Source organism: Tyto alba, unplaced genomic scaffold, assembly GCF_018691265.1.
Source record: "Tyto alba isolate M040663 unplaced genomic scaffold, T.alba_DEE_v4.0 Super-Scaffold_20000042, whole genome shotgun sequence".
Taxonomy (NCBI): domain Eukaryota; kingdom Metazoa; phylum Chordata; class Aves; order Strigiformes; family Tytonidae; genus Tyto; species Tyto alba.
The window spans coordinates 11,084,071-11,102,604 of NW_024881293.1; the positions used below are offsets into that span (position 1 = coordinate 11,084,071).

General features: G+C 46.0%; 1 protein-coding gene across 3 annotated transcripts in view; it reads right to left on the reverse strand.

The window, feature by feature from the left end:
* GATAD2A (GATA zinc finger domain containing 2A) overlaps positions 1 to 18,534 on the reverse strand; it is a 63,685-nt gene that overhangs the window by 34,463 nt on the left and 10,688 nt on the right. The window contains exon 1 of one of the 3 annotated variants that reach the window (XM_042794104.1): positions 15,532 to 15,872. The exons of 1 other annotated variant lie outside the window; for it this stretch is intronic. The gene's annotated coding sequence lies outside the window, so the exon portion shown is untranslated. Of the gene's footprint in view, positions 1 to 14,407; positions 14,743 to 15,531; positions 15,873 to 18,534 lie in introns of those variants that run through there. One more of the 3 variants, XM_032986077.2, reaches the window with a different exon arrangement.

Here is an 18,534-nt window from a genome sequence, read left to right on the forward strand (position 1 = left end):
AAATATTTTGAAGGATTAAACTTTTCAAGCAGCTGTCCAGGGAACCTTGTAGGAAGCAGGCAATTAAACAGTTAATGCTCAGAAGTGAAACTCTGTCCAAGCAGCAGCTCTGAGTTTTGACAGAAACCTCCACCAGAAAAAGTCAGGGCAGAAGCTGCGGCACGCGGGGCTGGAGACGCGGGCCGCAGGTACGGCGTGCGCCGGCGCAAGGCTGCGGCCGTCCAAGGGCACCACGGCGAGCTCTGCCAGCCCCCGGGGACACCAGGCTCCTCCACCGCCCAACAAAACCAAACCTTCAGTACCCTATCACTCTGCAATTTCTTTCAAAGGTTGGATGTTTTGTTTAAAAAGAATTCGTGGTTCTCGTTCTGATGTAGCAACATTTTAAAAACATAAGTGAAATATCCAGGAAATTAAACAGGCACTGGACTGAACAGTATCTCTTGCTAACTTGCCAGAGCAGAAATCAGATCAGAGCCTACTTTGTCACTCATGAAGTTTTTTTTCCCTCTCTATGAAATGATGATCAAAGTTGTGTATCAGAACACTAGGGACCACATTTTTAGCAACATTACTGAATCCCTTCAACACTATCTAGAAAAATTATGAGCCAGTAAAATCCAAGAGAGATTTAGCCAGCAAAACAGTGTTTTAAAAACATCACATTTTCAGAGTAAGACAGGCTATGGATTCTCCAAGAAGATTAAGGCATGGAAACTATGATACAGGTACTAGTTCAGCATTACTGATGTACATAACTCTTCAAACAACCAAGATAAGAAAAGTTCTGTACTTTTTGGAAGGCTGAGTGAACTGGTCAGCAGAAAAAAAGGAGTCACATTTCAATTTAAATATTGACAGACGAGGGGCTAGCTTCTGTCTCGTGTTCAGGCTTTACTTCCATAAACATTTTTGAATACAGGAATAAAGTCTTCAAAGACTTTATTGGTCTAGAAGGAGAACTCAAAGTATCAAATCAGGTTTTCCAAGCACTGAACTATCAGTTGAAAGCATTTTTGTACGCTTCAAACCCACGGATTCCTCCCTGCACACATCTCAACAGAATTCTAGGAAGAGCCATCGGATCGAAATAATAGTCGTGGTGCACATTTCACTACAGTGTAAGCAACCATCATGGAGTGGAAAAGCACTTCTCTGGCTTTTTATGAATGTGCTGATCCATTACGTACCTTCCATACATTGGTATTTCTCCAAACATTCAAGCATTGGTTTTTAACTTCCGCGTGCCTAAAGATTGAGGTGAAAGCTGCCGAACCCTGCATAGCCACTCTTCAGTTTTAGCCTCTCTACAGTGAAGTGCCATCTCGTAGGAAGGAAAAAAGCTCCTTTCAGATGCTCATTAATACCACTGCTACCCGTTTATTGTGTACAAGTCAGATTGCAAATAAAACCTGTTACAAATTAAGAGTCTCTCCCACTCACTCCTGAATTCCTGTGCCAGAGATAAAACATACGACTCCCCTCCCGGGCCATCAATAGCATTTATAATTACACCCTTCAGATCAATGCCTGAGTTCGTGGGGCTGGGAAACCAGGGGCTGCAGCAACCCTTTAGTTAAGCCGGTCTGTAGACGGGGATCACACGCTGCGCCAGCCGGCAAGGGCATCGTTTGAGACAGCAGCAGAAAGCCAGATATAGAAAAACTACTTACTGGCAACAGCTGTTATTCAAGCATGTCACCCCAGCACATCCTTCTCGTGGAGAACGCTTATCTTCCATCATTTATTCTCTACTGGATACACCAAGGGCTGCCAAATCATATGGAAGTGCATGCAGGCCTTCAAGGAGAAACCCTGCCTTTACTTCTAGATCTGGAATATGATCTTCTAATTACGCTAGCTGCACCACACTCCAGACATATCTTGACACCAATTCAGCAGAGCTAGAGTTCAGCTTTACTCTGCGCTCTCAAATACTGCCACTCACATACACCAGTGTGCAGAAAAACATGAAATCTCAGAGTGAGTTTTCTCCCGAAAATCCAAGCTGAACCTTTTGGAAAACACTGGTATAATCTAATCTCTTGCAATCAAAACTTACTGTTTTGAGACCAAAGTGCAAATGCATTTGACTTCTCTTGTTCCTTAGTCTGGAGTGTCTCAGTGGTAATTACACGACCAAGCTCCTTCCTCCCTCCCCAAACAAGCCCCACAATCTACCCGTGCTTTTACTGACACTAGCCAGAATTCAGTCAAGTGTGGATACCTGGAAGATGCAAAGATAAAGAGGTTCCAATAATACTGTTTAGAGAGAAAAATCAACACTAACTGCATTTTTTTTTTTTCTTCCACGAAGCCTTGCTATTCAAGACCTTGCAAATCTGGCTTTCTGTAACCAGAGCCTGGAGTACCCAGTTACTGCTGTCCTGGTCAGCAGTTCACAATGCTGAAGCACCCACAGCAAATGCAACAGAGTTTATAGATGCTATGTGGAAAATGCAACACTGGCTAGCCCTGTGCGGAGTCCCAGGTCAGCACAAAATGGAGTGCATTTCTCTGCAGGTTGATTCAGAAGATCAGGCAGGCTCGAAATACCCAGATCACGATTTGGTTGGCTACTCATGAATAGAAACACCCATGATTGTCTAGGGTTGCACCACTACAGGCTCTAGCAGACACAAGCATGCAGCTTGCTTTTCACTCATAATACAATTTATGTCTTCAAATGGGGGTGCGGGGAGGCAGGTTCCGCAGCAAATCTCTGAAAAACCACTCATCCCTCAAAAAGTCCACAGGAAACAGCTCTAAGACACTTCAGTTTCATAAAAGTAGGAACAATGTGTTAAAGTGAGCTACAAAAGTTGGTATTTCTAGATAGTTACCCTTAGATCAACCCTTTGGTACACCAGTTTTGGTTCGCTTTCGTTTTAGAGCTGTATTCCCTTGTACAGAATCATGTCATGTTCTCGCTCAAAGGAATAAAGGTATGACAAGGAATTGGGGAAGTCCATGAGGGAAATAGAGGGAAAATAATGTTTTTGTCATTCATTTTACAATTAGGAGTTTAAGCTGTGGATGGGAGTTAAGTCAGAGAAAGGATGAACCCACCGATTAAGAGGCTGCATTGGAGCCAGGTCCAAACTGTTTTATATATCTGTTTCACATCTATCCAAGTTAATCTTTGTAATTACTACACAGGTAAACCCAACTCATTAAATCAAAATCTTTGCAAGAGGCTGACTTGCAGGAATGACAAAAAGCACCCTGAATGTCAGAGCCAGCAGCCAAGCAGCAGACATGAACAAAGCAATGCCCGTTTCAAGAAGAGGAACTATAGTATCTACTGTTCAGCAAAAGGAGAGAACACCAAAAAGAGCTAAAAATAGATTCCAGGGTTTTGGGTTGGGGGTTCTTTGTTTTATACACAGCACAGTTTGAACTATTTTTCAGTTACTCTGTAATTTATGGCCAATTATGTTGATCCTCACCCAGGGCCAAGATCTACTGGATTCATGGGGTGAGCACAAAGGGCTCCTATCACCAAAATGTTGGTCATCCAGATCAACAACACTGGCTCTGCCTTTCCTTCAAGATGACTGAGCCTGTCCAGTTCATCCTCCATCCACCCTGAGTAGTTGCAATGAACTGGTTTTAATCAAAGCACAATCTGATCACCTAATGGCACAGGTCTCCGTAGATTGTTGTATAAACATGTTTTTCAAGAACTAGGATTACTATATTCTGTTTTCAGATGTAGAATATATTTTTGACAGAGGAAGGGGGTGTCTCTTTTCTATGCAAAGAGGCAGCGTTATGAAATGCATTTGCAGAACTGTTTGGCAGAATATTAAACAGGGGAAGAGGGATGCATGCATGAATTTATCATCTCTTTCACCGAGTGCCCAACAACCTCAAGGAAGATGACTGGGAAGATCTGGAACTCTCATTAAGAGAGGAGACTGAAATGAATGGCAACATTCAGTTTTGGTGTTTTTTTTTTTTTTAAAGCAGGTGGCAAATTGTTATTTCTAGCTCTGGTGGAAAAATCTGTTTTACTTTCATCATCAAGTAAGATGTGCTTTTTGTATGCATCATGTTTGCTCTGGAATGCCATATTTAGGGGCTTGCTTTCATCTGCTTCGCCGATGCTCGCTGCTGTAACGAAGCTTTGCTGTGCTCTGCGGGCAGTTTGTGCTCACCAAGTGCCAGGGACTTTAATTGGGCAACCTGGCATCAACTAAAATATGACAACTTGATTCCTCCTGGATAATTTGGTTTGTGCCTACCTGGCCTCAGTGTCAGGTACTCAAAACGCAGCAGTAACCCTTTTTTTTTTTTTTTTTTTTTTAGCTCAAGATACCATCCTCCACTAATGACACGTTCTTAATCTCAGTTGTAGGAGTACATTAATAACCCATAAACTAATAATTTTGTAGCAGCAATTTTAGTTTCCCCAACTATATTATTTAAAAAACGAACCGAGGGTGTGTGTAGAGAACTACACCATTCAGAAATCCAAATAAGGGAATGAAATGGCAGCTTGGCAGGGACCCAGGGACCACACCTATTTACAGGGGAAGCAGAGCACAGCCACCATCATTAATTAATTCAGAAGCCTCGGCACACAAAACTAGATCTGGATACACACTGCATCCCCCACCTGAGATCAAAAGGCAGCACTGCACACCCAACATCGTAAGCCACACTTGCACACAGCCACATCTGTATTAAAAACAAGGAAAGCTGTGGGGCTGATGTTTAGCCCCTGGCCCTGCAGTTAGAAGGGAAAAGGAAAGAAAAGTTGTCATTATCGCCCATAGGATCAAGGGGGATTTTTCACCTTGAGCAAGTCTAATCACTGCTAAAAAACCTGTAAGGGTCCCTTGACCCAGAACAAGCAGAAAGCAAACAGATACCGAAGATGAGCAAGGCGAAATTTAGACTCTCAGTTACTTCAGTGGCTTTATGTAAAACACCATCTAACTTCCACAAAACATGAGGGCGTTTTGGGTAGAAAACAACCAGAGGTGTCACAATTATACTGAACAACATTTTGCAAAGGAGATGATCTTATCAAGTTTGTGTATCTAAATGTCCTAAGGGATCAATAATATGCGCAATATTAAAATGAGTCTTATTTAATTACTTCTGCAGTCTTCATCATCATAATTCTCAGGCACCTCACAGAAATAAGTTACCCATCAGGTCTCAACCAACAGGATTCACATGCTTTTGTTCCCCAAGCCACTTCTATCACTTAAAAGTCCTGGCTGCTTGTTAAATCATCATCTTCTGGTTTATAAGCAGTTTTTGGTCCAGTGAAAGGAATTAATATATCCCTCTCTGGATACCTTTGTTAAAGGAAGGAGAACAAGCAGAGGAATCTTAAATACCTTCCACGGAAACTAATGGAATAAAGATTACAGGTAACAAGTTTGGAGGTGTACTCTGCCTCCCAGATCCCAGCTTTCCTGCAGTGCAGAGAAGCATGCAATCAGAACCACAAAGCTTGTGATATTTATTAAAAGATGTCAAGTTTACCTTCTTCAGAATTTTAAAAATTTGAGCTTTTCCTGCCACAGAATACTTTACATACATACCATATACCAGACCACCCCTAAAGACACTATGCTTTCATATTCTATGTTATTGATTAACTTTGCTTCTTTTTTGACTATTCACAATCTTTCCCACAAACAATATTTGTAAAATATATTAAGACCTATTGATAAAACAATTAAGAAGTTTCTCTTGGTGATCCTCCTGTTCAATCCTGCCGTTGTAGCCCACAGAGCAGTAACAGTCCCTACATATCAGCAATCATTCATGAGTTGCTAGACATTAATTTAATCCTAGCCTTAACTGTAAGAGCTACCTACTATCTTGGAGCATAACTTTAATGAAAATAAGAATTATTATGCATAGTCAATCCGGATTAGTCTCAAGCTGAGCTTCTGGAAGTTACGCAAGAATTACTTTTCAAGTTTTGTGGAGGATGTCATCTCCTCACTGGGATCATTCCTCTCAGAAAAAGAAAGCTATGCCATGAGCCACAGTCTTTTTGGAGTAACATCTGTTTTCAGGAATAGGTACTGAAAAGCTGTTACAAATGTCACCTTCCTTTTCCCCCCAGCTACAAAAGTGAATCTGAACTTAAAAAAGGCCTAAGACATCAACCCCCTGTCACATTTAGAGAGTTAATCAAGGCATTGAAGGCACACTTCTCCCCAGTACGTGCATGGCCCAAAAGGCAGGATGCTGCCCACAGAGCATCCTCAGCTCTTCATGAGCACAACCCACAGCTGAGCGAAGCTTCACTGGTACCCTCCAGAGACACCAAACAAAAGCAGGCAGCTCTACTATGAGGCAAAGGTTCTTCCACTACCAAAACAACCAGCCACTTGCTTTCAAAACCCACATCTCACAAGCCTTAAAAACAAAGAAGGAAGCCAAGAGAAAGCAGAATTGGAAGTCCATACTCGACAGCATCCTACAGAGTGTAACACTAGCACTGTGCCTGCAACTGGCACGCATGTAATTTTACTATTTTACAATGAAATCCAGAAAATTTTATATTTATATTGTATGTGAATCTTAATAGGTGGTTCAGTGCGTTTGTACATACCGCAACACTAGGCACACATGCACACTGCAGTACTTAATTCTGTTGGAGACAGGATTTTCTAAGATCCTATTAAATATGAATGCCTTCAGTTTACTTCCTCTAATTCTTGCAAGCATTTCAGAGCTCGTGATCACATGGCTATTTCAGCAAATGAACATACTGGGCATAGCTGACAGGCTACAGCAAGGAAGTCGCTCCTACTTACACCAATAGGTAAATCAGCATTACCATGAAATCTAATGATTCTATTTTCTGATTCATTTTAGTATCTGGAAAGTCTTTGCTATTTGTAGCATAAACCAAACTAAAAGAAAAGCCACTACTGACCATCTCCAGCAGTATTTCCCCTATGAAACAGTCACAGAAGTGACCTTGCTGCTGCAATGAGGTTTGCCCTGTTTCAACAGCATCCCACGCCAGTGCTGGGCTCCATTCTGTCCAGCCATGCTTGGGGCATTTACAAAACTGTTTGAAGAAAATCTGCTGCTAACGACTGTGTCAGCCATGTGGAAATTGTCTGGTGTGGAGGAGATGCAATTTCAGCAGCCAATATTGACAAAAGTCTGTCCATCTAGATCGAGTTAGGAAACAAGAAACAAGATAACTAGCATCACTCAGTTGGAAGTGTTCTACTGAATTAAAAGGCAGAAAAAAAAAAAAAAAAAAAAAAAAAAGGAAAAGCTTTCTTGAATGTCAACTCCTATAGTCTTATGGGTAGTAAAACTGGGTATTTGTATCCCAAAGTGAATGAGACAGGTCATGTCAAGATCAATTTCAAGACTAACTGAAAATTCAATCAAGGTTTTTCCATTGAAAAGCTATAAAATAAGCCTTTATTCCTTCAGCTCCAACAATCTGGCACTTTAATGCGAAGACCCCATCATAAACTCCTACTTATTTTGGATATTTAACAAAGAAGGGGAAAAAAAACCCCACCACACTGCCTTAAGAGCAGCTCAGTCTTACCTACACACCTATCACTATGTTCACCTGGGCTCCCCTTAAATATGATTGAAAAAAATAACCATTCTTTTGAGGTGCCACCTAACATTCTTGGAAGTTTCTCACACTTTTGTCAGAACTTTGAGTAACAACATTTACTGTTTAAGATTTAGTAATTATGATAAGAAGAGGTAGTGGAACCTCTTCCCATCAGGTGAGGCAGAATATTTATTTCCATACTCTCTGCTGGAACTACCCACAGTACTTACGGAGTTAAAGAGTGATAAGTTATTTTCACTTGATGAGGTGCAAAAATAAGAAAATATCGTACAGCCTCACTTGCTACTAGTTGTTTTAGAAACTTCTTCAGGTACCTGACTTTTTAAATATCCATTTATATTCAGCTGAAGGTACTGGAAGTGGAGGGAGAGGGGGAGGAATGGTGTTTACTTCATGTCAGGGCTTATCTCCTGCCTTGTGGGAGTGCTCTTTTATAGGCTTCATTTTTTTTGTTCCCATCCCTCCAGCTCCCATTCACACTGCTGGAGTGAGGGCAACAAAAAGCACATATTGTTATGGATGACTGGAAGTGCGGAGGACTGCCTCCCAACTCTCGATCCACATGGCTTTGGCTACCAGGTCCCGAGAGATCTGGGTATAACTTTTTAATTTAGTTTGATTCGTGTTTATACAGGAATAAGCCCAAGTCAGAAGGTGACGCATAAGACACCAAAACCAGAAGACGAAGCGCTCACACACTGATCCCTTTCATGCCACAGCAGAGTTCACTACAGGGCACCACAAATTAGTAGGGAAACTGCATTCAAGTTATTAGTCACCTCATAATTGTTAAAGGAATTGGAGACCAACTCTTCTTCCAAACATGGCAGGAGTAAAGCCTTTCCGGCAGAGCTTTAACTTAAAGCCAGATCATTTGGAATCCCAAACTTGCCAATGTCTCTGAAGAGGCAAGTTGCAGACAAACTGCCTCACCTGGAATGTCACCCAAAACCAGACATGAAAACTCCTTTACTCTTGCAAAATACTGTTTGTTGTTCTTTTGGGAGAGAAAAAGGGGGGATGGAGAGAGGGAGGGGAGAGAGAAAGAAAGGAAACAAAGTAGTAGGAGAATGAATAGAGAGGCTGAAATGCTCAGCTTGTAAGAGTAAAAAAAAAAAAAACAACAAAAATCAAGTCAAACACAGAATTTAATAAGAAAGAATACAAGCAGAACAAACTGATATCAACTCAGAGATGTGCACACTAAATGGCTCTTTGATACCTAAATGAGACTTGAAACTCCTGGAGTGCTTAAAGACTCCAGTCATCTTCATGATACAGACCATTCAGTATATACTGCTTAATGCAAGCAGCGCCTGACTGAGCTGCAGAAGATTTCTAAATGGGAAAGGACCGCCGTCATATCTGGGTTGGCAGTTCAGTTTGTTTTGTGAACAAACCAGGAGTTGGAGGGAGGATCCAAGGAGTCCAGTCGATGCCCAAGGGCCCCCCCAGGAAGGACAGCAGTGGGAGGAGAAAGAGCCTCCCAAAATTGAGCCTTCTTAAAAATAAAAGACAAAATAAACACGCCTGATCACAAGCTTCCACACGTCTCTGTTAAAGGCGCACAGACTCGACCCTGTCACCGCGGGAGACCCGCCAGTTACCAGGGATGTACAGAAAACAATTCTGCAGAGTTCAGGAATTCACCTGACTTGAGCACATCACCTATGAACACATGAAGCTTTGAAATAATGACCGTGAGTCAGGGGCGAACCGCCTGCTGCTCTCGGTCTAGGGGTTTGCCAGCCCCCCATTAGACACGTGACGCTTCTCCCCCGTATTTGTCTGGCCTTCAGTGCCTGTGACTGGCTGTTAAATTTTACTCTCCTAGACCTTTCAAATGTTTGCATTTCCTAATACAACAAACTGGCATTGCAGATCGTAAGGTAAACCTGATGACTTTTTTTTTTTCCCCCCCTACTCCCACCTTAAGTCCTACTGGTGATTCTCATTTGAAAAATTAAATGACATGCGATTAAATCATTTTAGAAATACAAGCTAAAGAAGATGAAGATGTGAAGATTAAAATAAAAGGAATTGTTGTTATAGGAACATTTTGCATGCTTCCTTTGTAACACACGCTTATACCCATTTTGCAGATGGGATAGCCAAGGCATGGAGAGGTTTAAGTGACTTACCCAAGGCAATAGAAAATTTCTCCTCTAGGGAAGACAGGGAAGCAAAGGTAAAGGTGAGAACAAGTTACTACAGCACACAGGACATCAGCTGGTCCTGAGCAGTGTGATTTTCAAGATGCAGTAACAGGGACAAACACTTGGCATCTGCCTTCTGCACCTCCGACCTGCGCTGGATCCAACAGCTCCGGCCAGACACCGACCCGCTGCCGACCAGCACTGTCCTGAAATGCTGAACTGTGTCAAATCCTATTGATAACAAAGGCAAGGAGGAGAGAAAATGGCATTGCTACAGCTGCATGTAGCAAAGGTTTTCCACTTTCTGCCTTATTTCAGTATGTTGAAACAGCAACACATTCAAACATTTTTTCTTAAGAGTCAACACATTATGAAAGCGGGCAAAACTTTCCTGCTAAACTTTGATTTTGTTCCATACAGCCCAAATAGACTAATCAGATTATTTTCTTTCCTCCAAATGCCCTCTTCACTCAAAGAGTGAGCTGTGCCCACGAAGCGAGAGTCACGATGCTGCTTTCCAGCCTCACCTGCACTAGAAAGAAAGGAGCATAGCGGGCAAGTTAAAAAGCCCCAGCACAATGAAGAGGCGCTCTGTAATTAAGAGGAAGGAAAGCTGGACAGGAGAATTCTTCCCTGCCCCATGGTAGCCGCAGTCTCCCGAGGGGATGCCGAACAGGTCACACAGACACACACACACAAATGCTCGTTTACTGGTGCCCCACTGGAGAGTCCCGAGACCTGACACACCAAGAAGTCAAATACCAGAGAACGCAATTAAAGGCAACGAAAGGTAGAAATGCCAGTACCCTTAGCAGTCGGGGAAGGGGGGAGGAAAAGTGCTGAACAGCAAAAAGCCAACATAGGAAACCGTGTATTAATAAACCTTAACCTTTGCTCTCTCCCCGTCCTATAATGCTTGCTGTGGGCAATTCACTCTCCTCTTCCCCACCTGAAAATGGACATATGATTCATCTGACAATGAGGTTCACTGATAGACACAGGGCATTCACACTGAGCAGTGCTAAGCAGATAAAAAAATATCACAAAGGAATTAATAACCTCAGAAATTCCAGGTGGTGATTAAGGGATAAAGCAAGAACCACTGAGTGAGGGTCAGCATATTCAACAGATGTCCACCTCCCCAGGTGAAGGGCTGCCACAGAACTGCAGAGACAAGAGGAGGGGAAAAGCAGCTAAAAAAGCCTAAAAAAAAAAAAAAAATCCCAAGGAAGTCTTTACACCAATCAATCATAATATGAATGCATAAATAAGCAGAATGCCTATATATATATAAGTGCCAAACTCTGGCTTGTGTGTTTTAAGGGCACAAATCTAACTGAAACAGCATGGGTAGCACAGGGAAAGCAGGGACAGCCTGATGAAACTACCAAGAACAGACTTTCTAAGAAGAACACAATTGAAGGGCTGTCCTGGAGCTTCCTAGTCCAGCAGCAGCACACTCTTCTCTGAACATCTATTTTGTCTAACCTAATGCCAGGAGAAGGAAAGAATGCTCACGTACTATTTTTTACCAAATCAACAAAATATGCTAACTACATTGCACTTCACATACTGGTCTACAGACCGTGTGCTGTGATACCTCAAACATGAATAGCATTACACAAAAGCAAACGTTACTTCCCCAAGTCTAAAAATAAGTCTACCATATTTTCAGATACCACAGTCTCCAGGAACATTTGGAGTGGGAAAAAAAAAAAAAAACAAAAAACAAAAAACAAACCCAACACACTATACAGTTCTATGTTACTTATATTATTATTGAAAAAGACATAAATTGGAAGTCAAGAAGTGCCTGGAACAGGGATGTAATGTTGGTCATTCTAAGAAGAGGAGTAAAAAACCCCCATATGACAGTTCATTTTTCCTTTTATTTTGTAATGAGAGCTCAGCATGTGTATTTTAATTCACAAGGGGAATGCACACACTGCATATTTTCTTTTCAACTTTTTGTTGTGACCTATTTGAGCAGTACTTGTACACAGGATAAAAGCCTGTACCTGCACAGGTACATATCACACACGTGAACTCCGTACAGAGCACACAACTTTCTACCTCACAAGACACATAAAAGGCAAACATGGTGCCTTGTGAAAAACAAGCAAAATAAGCACACAACTACTCCCCTCAGAGTATGGCAGTAAGAAACCAAAGTATTAATGGTAACTTGAGCCTGGGGAAGAACTCACAGTTCCTATGTGCATAGTACCAAAAAAAGTAAGTCTTGATGCCCAAAGATTTGAATTTTAAAATGCTTAAGTACACTACTATCAGTGAGTAGCATCGAGATGTCTGTGGTTCAGAACGTGCTCTATGAAAACATTTTAAATTTAGTCAGCAAAAAAGCATTTTCTACTCAGAAGTTAGACATAAAGCAAGTGCTCCATCAAAGCAGAAAACCTGAGCTTTGCTGACCACTACAGCACCTTGCCATTTCTGTCCTTCCCAAATTCTTGTACCAGATACTGTGAATTTTGGTTGGTTGGCAATTGGCCACGGACTTCACAACATGGACACCATTTCAAGAGGTACCACTAAGATGATCTCAAATGTGGCCTCGTTACATCTGAATGAATTTTAGACTTACTTTTTAAAATACTTCCAGCACTATCCAAAAGATGTCAGAAGTTGACTTCCTTTATCCCAAGCATCATTCCTCCTTCTTGCTCCCCTAAAGTAGCACAGCAGAAGTGATTTAGTAAGAAAGTAAGAATGCTTATAGTCCATACAGATGGGTCGGACTAACGAAGAGCACACCCAGAAATAGAAGTGTAAGACCATAAGACAGTAAGCCTGGAGTTCCTCCCACAATTATAGTTCCTCTGACAGCAAAGGGATAATTCCAGTTCAAACCTGAAGCTGTGCAGAAAGGTCCCTAAAAGGGCCAAATGTTGGATCTGCATATGTGTGCTGCTGTCTAGCCAAAAAAAGTGATCCAAATCCTTCATCTTGCCTTGCATAAGCCTCATGAACATCACACAATACACCAGCACTGCCTGAATTTGAACCAATGATTTCAAACAGCTTCACATATGACTACCGGCCTGTAATTACTACAAAAAAGTCGTAACACAGCTATATTAAGTTACAGTATTAACACACTGACACTGCATCATATGCCAACAGCATTGCATCATCACCCACTGATGTAACCCCATGACTATGTAATGCTGTTAGGGATGGTATCAGCTACTTCTCTGCACTTCCACCTTTGAGGAAAGAGAAATATATTCAGCTACCTCCATCCTGCTCCACTGCTGGATACTGAGTGACCAGAAAGATACAACTCTCTCTCTCCCAGTGAAACTCAGCAAGGCAGTTCTTACTTTCAGCAGAGAACTCAGTCCTTTTCACACTCACACAAAGTTCAACCAGCCCATGCTAACATATTCACTCTTTTTCCAAATAAAAGTTAGAAGAACATCAGCCTGTTGCTTAGCCCCAGACAACGCACAAAGGGGTGAGCTTTTACAGCCCCAGTGTCACATGCCAGGCAGGGCAGTCCTCCCTATCTTCAAAACTAGATAGTACAGGGGAGAAAAAAAAAAAAAAAAAAACCAAACTAAACAGTTCCCAGCCCTGAAACCAGCTTATTTTGTGATCCTATCTGAGACACTTAACCGCAGAGCCTCGCTGCCTCCAGGATATCACACCGCCTTTTTTCGACCAGAGCTTGACAATCCAGACGCACCGAAGGCTATGCCAGCAGCGAGTAATGGAGCGTGATGTACAGGAATATGCCGTTCCATACGTGTCACAATCTCAGACTGCTGTGAGGTGGCACTCGGGGGCAACGACCCCGCCGACAGCCCCACGTACAGCGTGGTCCCTGCTTGTAGCACTCGGGGCTATCGGGCTCCCCACGGCCCAAATGCTAGCAGGCACCAGTGCGGTATCACTGCCACATCCCGGTGGGTCCCATCCCAAGATGTGCTGGGACCCACTGTTTGTCACCAGAGCCAGGCCCACAGAACGCACGTGCATGGCAACGCGACGCCCAGGAAACCACTGCGCTTACACAAAAAGCTTTCCATGTGCTACACATCCCTTTATTTCATACCTTTTCCTGCCTCTAGTCCCCTACCAGCTCATGCTCTACGCTATCAGCACATCCCTTACACTCCTGCTTCTTCCTACCCACGTCTCTTTCCGCTTGAAATGCTGGTCAATAGTTTGTCTGAAAGAAAGCAATGTTTCGTTCTCTTCCCCCACTGATGTATGGCAGCTTCCAGCCTACTGGCATGTCTCTTATTCCCAAAGGCCCCTCTTCGTTTCACTTCCTGTGTAACTGTCTCTACAAGCAGCTCTGCTACCTCTGCTTCCAGCTGCATTCACAGGCGGGCAAGCAAGAGAGAAACACGAAAGTCAAACACCTGCAAAAGAAGCTGGAAACAAGGATTAGGGCCGTGCTTGCAAATTAGTCCTCCATGACATTCACCGCTGTATCCATCAGCTTAGGAACAGGAACCTCTGTCCTGGGGAAAGGGGTTTAGTGCACAAAGTACAAAAATAGAAGAGTGTGGGGCAGCCAGAAAAAATACAAGCGGAAGTAAAACCTACGACATATAGACAGTATAAAATAAATAATAAAAAAAAAAAAGTAAGCAGATGCTCTAGAGAAGTAAGTATGTGCATCCTGACTTACGGGAAGGGCTTCCCCAGCTTTGTCGTTCCAAAGCAGCAACCGATGCCAGACAGCTTTACAGTCGCTGAGCCCCCACAAACAGCTCCTCCGCAAACGAGAGCGGCGATTCTGGGATAGTGGGGAGCTCCACGCCTGCGTGGGCTCGGGCAGCGCCACTTCCCCGGGGACTATCCCGACCGGGCCCAAATCCTGCCCGGCCCCTCCCGCGGGCGCCGGGAACGTGCAGTAATGGAGAAGCCGGGGCAGCGGGGCAGGGCGCCCTGCCAGCCCTTCACCCGCAGCCCCCCGGCCGATAACCCCGTTACCGACACGCCACCCGTGGGAGGCGGCGGCTGCGCACCCCCCTCGCTGCGTGGGAGTGGATACGGAGGGGGAAGGGGGGGGGGGGGCGCAGCCCGGTGCACCTTGAGCCGCAGGAAGGGCGGGCGGGGACTCTTATTGTGACACGGGCCGCAGCCCGGCCGCCAGCCGGGCCAGTGCCACGGCGGGGGCTGCCCGCGGCCCCCGCTGCCCCCCCCGGGGCCGGTCCCGGTCCCGGTCCCGCCGCCTCCGCCGTGCGCGGGGGGCAGCGGGGGCCGGGGCGCTCCCAGCCCCACGCCCTCACCCCGAGCCAGCCCGGGCGGCGACGGAGGAGGAGGAGGAGGAGGAGGAGGAGGAAGAGGAAGCAGGCACGGCGGAAAGCCCGTAACAACTTTCCGAAACAAACGCCTCGCAGGCTGCCGGTCCCAGCGCCGAACAAAAGCCGGCGGCGACCCGGGGCGCTCGGCCCTGGGCTCGGGGGGCGCGTCGCGCCGCCAAACTTTTCGTTTACCGGCGAGGATGAAGCCTGGGAGCTCTGCTCCCTCTCCTGCAGCCGCTGCAGGCGGGGGCACTAACTCCTTCCCTGGCAGGCATTAATCGATCAGCCCGCCCGAGGGCTGGACCCCGGCGGCCGGAGAGCAGGACTTCGCACTTTCCCCGGGTTAGCGAGGGGTGCCCGCGGACCTCGCACGGCCGGGCTCTCCCAGAACTTCCCCGGGAGCGCACCCGCATCCCCGGCGGCTGCCTTTCACAAATAACTCTGCCGCCGCCTCTCCCTCCCCAAGACAATAAACCCGACGAGAACTTTTATTCGGGAAACTCACACGCCGCGGCACCTCCCCGCCGGTCCCCGCGCATCCAGGCGCCCGCCGGTCCCGCTCCCCGGCCGCCGGTTCGCTTCCCCCGCGCCTCGCCGCCCGCTTTTCCGTGCCGCCAGGGATCCCCGGCTAATCCTCTCCGCCGCGGCTCCCCCTTGACAAATAATGCGCTTCTCACACATGGAGTCGCGGCGTCACTCGGCGGAGCATGCGCGCGGCTGTCCCCGAAAAAAAAAAAAACACACAAGAAAAAAAAAAAAAAAAAAGAAAAAACCAACCCACAGGGCGGCCCGTCCTACGCCGCAGCGGGGCTGGCGCGGCGACAGCGGGAGCAGCAGCGGCCGCAGCGCGCAGGGGCCCGGGCGCCGCTTCCGGGCAATGGTGGAGCAGGTCTGTGACCCGGGGCACCATTGGCCGGAGGGGGTCGCGGCAAATGGCAGGCGGGCGGGGATTGGCTGCGGCGCGGGCTAGGGGCGCCGCCGCGGGGGGCGCGGGTCCCGCCGCGGCGCCCGGGGCCACGTGGAGCGGCGGCGGCGGCGGCGGCCTCCGTGCCCCGGGCCGGGCGGGCATTGTTCTCGGTGCTCCGCCGCCTCCCGGGCCGGGCGGAGGGGAGCTTCCGGAGACCCTCCGCTGACACGGATTGTTCTGGGGGGTGGGGGGGGGATGTCGCTGAGCTTTTTCCTTCCTGAGCGTCTACAAGCGCTGAGGAAGGAAACGGAGAGCAGCGCGCCGGTCCCGCGGGCGGCGGGACACCGGGCACGCAGCGGCGAGAGCGAGCCTGGGGCAGATTGCGTATTCCGGGCAGGGCTACCCATAGTCGGAGGCCTGGCTACGGAGTGGGGACGGGCGGCGGGGAGACACGGACTCGGTTCGTTTCCAAAATCGGTCTTGAAAACAGTAAAGTCTGACTGAGACAAACTGAGCTCCACCAAGTCAGGAGAGAGACGCTCTAAGCAGCCAACACTAGAAATTGCGACTTTCTTACACCAGAGAGCCTCAGGCTGGTCACACCAGCGCTGCTGACAGTTCACAGTGGGTCAGCGACTAGCAGAAAGCAGCCTGAAAATATCTTTAAAACACCCCAAAACCCAGCTCCCGGCTGCAGCATGCGCGGGGAGCAGGACTTGGAGCTGCAGACCGAAGCCGGGCCCAAGACAGGACAGCAGCAGCGTGGCCACCCCGGGCTACTGGCCACCCCAGCTACTGGCCACTGCTACCGGCCACGGTGCTGCCACGGGGTAGGCCAGAAAAGCAGCATTTGTGGAGGAGTCCTGCTCTCCTGTCCATTTTCTCCCAGGAAACTTTAGAAGGGCTTTCTGAAGCCATGTTCACTAGATCTCAAGTCCAGCACGTAAGTTATTTTAGACCATGTTAACAGCAGAAGAAATTCTGAACGGTTCTGGGGTTTTTTGCCTTTGTAATTACTGATCCCTTTTAACACACTTGCAGATCTCTGGTGTGGTTTTCCAACTACCCATTTGCTGCTGTCCTGGAGCAGAGGCAGCTCCCTGAGGCCGTTCTCACCCTCCTGTTTCTTTAGTCTGTTAAGTATATCCACATCCCCCCACCCCCCCCGCACAGGTTGGCCTAAGAGGGGGTATATGAATAACCTTTGCAAGTCACCAGAAGATTTTCTGTAGCAGACTAGTGCCGACGATCCTTAAGACTTCCAGATTTTCACATTTCTGGAGACACATTTTTTGGATGTGGTCTGTTGGCTCCTAAGTCACCAGCCTGACTACATCTTCACTAAACCTGCCAGCCAGTCTCAGATTAATTTTCAGCAGGGCTATATCCCACCCTTCAGGGTCCTCCTTCCTCCCTAAAAGGATGAAGCGTCTGTCTCCGCAGTCATATTTCTGACACGATTTCTAAAACCTAGATGAAGCATTAAGTTAAAAATGGGAGGGATGTCACAAGGAGCTAGGGAAGAAAGTTACCCCAAAAGAAATACTCTGCCAGACCCGGTGTGCGAATGTTCCCCACCAACACATTTCCTAGTGTGATAGTTATTGGAAGAGATTTAGAAGCAGAATAATTAGCGATGGGTTGGGTTTTTTCAGAGTCTGATGACTTAATTCTGAGGCTGAAAGTTAATTTATAGGTCCTGTGAAAAGACAGGGACCTGCTTCTGCCTCTTGGTGGGTTATATCCCCTTATCATAGCCCATATTCAAGCACAAAGCATTTCCGACAGCGACAGCTCACTTGTCTGCACCATTACTTTGCCTCCCAGTCAGCATATCATCCAGAGTCTTGCTGATTATTTTTTTACATTAAAAATGATGGACAACCCCTTGTCCAGGGGTGCCCTCTCGCAGGAACGCAGCGGCAGAGCCAGCATGGCCACGTCACCCCAAGAGCTGGCTCGCTCTCTGCCTTCCCGCTGGCACCCAGCGGTGGGACCAAGTGGCGAACCCCCCTCCTGTCCCCTTTCACAAGAATTCCAAGGAAAATTCAGTTTTAGCTGTTACCTGTCAGCCCAGAAAACCAAACCACCCATCTACAGTCCTTCAAACACGATGCACGGCAGTGCTACTGCAGACTGAAGAGAATGCTTTTTTTATGTTTTCCTTTTATCAACTTACTTAAAACATCAAAGTAAAGGGATTATTTAGTGAATACATTAGAATTGTAGTTAAAATAGCACCTAAAATCTTCACAGCAAAGTGTCTGTGCACTTTTAATCTGAATATACTCCTTTTTGGGACTCTATACCTTCTAACTAAATACCTGGGTGCTATGCATCACCTTTATTAAAAGAGGCAACATTATATTATTAGTATTATTGGATTTTAATCCATATTAAATACTACGTTTAAATTAAAATCCAATAGTTCAAAATTAAAGAAGGCATTTGTGTAAGCAAACAGCTATACTTCTGCGAATCTTTTCCTTGTTATGAATCAGGCGATGCACAGAAAAGCAATACCAGAACAGTGTTACCTCACCATTTCTCACCTGGGCCTTGATTAAAGCTACTCAATTAAGAGCAGAGCAGAGCGCCGCA